The following is a 213-nucleotide window of genomic DNA, read 5'->3' on the forward strand; positions in this document are numbered from 1 at the left end:
TAACTCTAATGAGAGCAGTCTCAGTACTATGATACGGTCTAAATCCTGACTGGAAATCCTCACAGATACCATTTTCTCTAAGAAGAAATATAATTGTGAGGATACTACTTTTTCCTAGTATCTTGGACATAAAAGGGAGATTCGAGATTGGTCTGTAATTAACTAGTTCTTTGGGGTCAAGTTGTGTTTTTTTGATGAGAGGCTTAATAACAG

The sequence above is a fragment of the Sinocyclocheilus anshuiensis genome, unplaced genomic scaffold (assembly GCF_001515605.1).
Source record: "Sinocyclocheilus anshuiensis isolate Anshui unplaced genomic scaffold, SAMN03320099.WGS_v1.1 scaffold1305, whole genome shotgun sequence".
NCBI lineage: Eukaryota > Metazoa > Chordata > Actinopteri > Cypriniformes > Cyprinidae > Sinocyclocheilus > Sinocyclocheilus anshuiensis.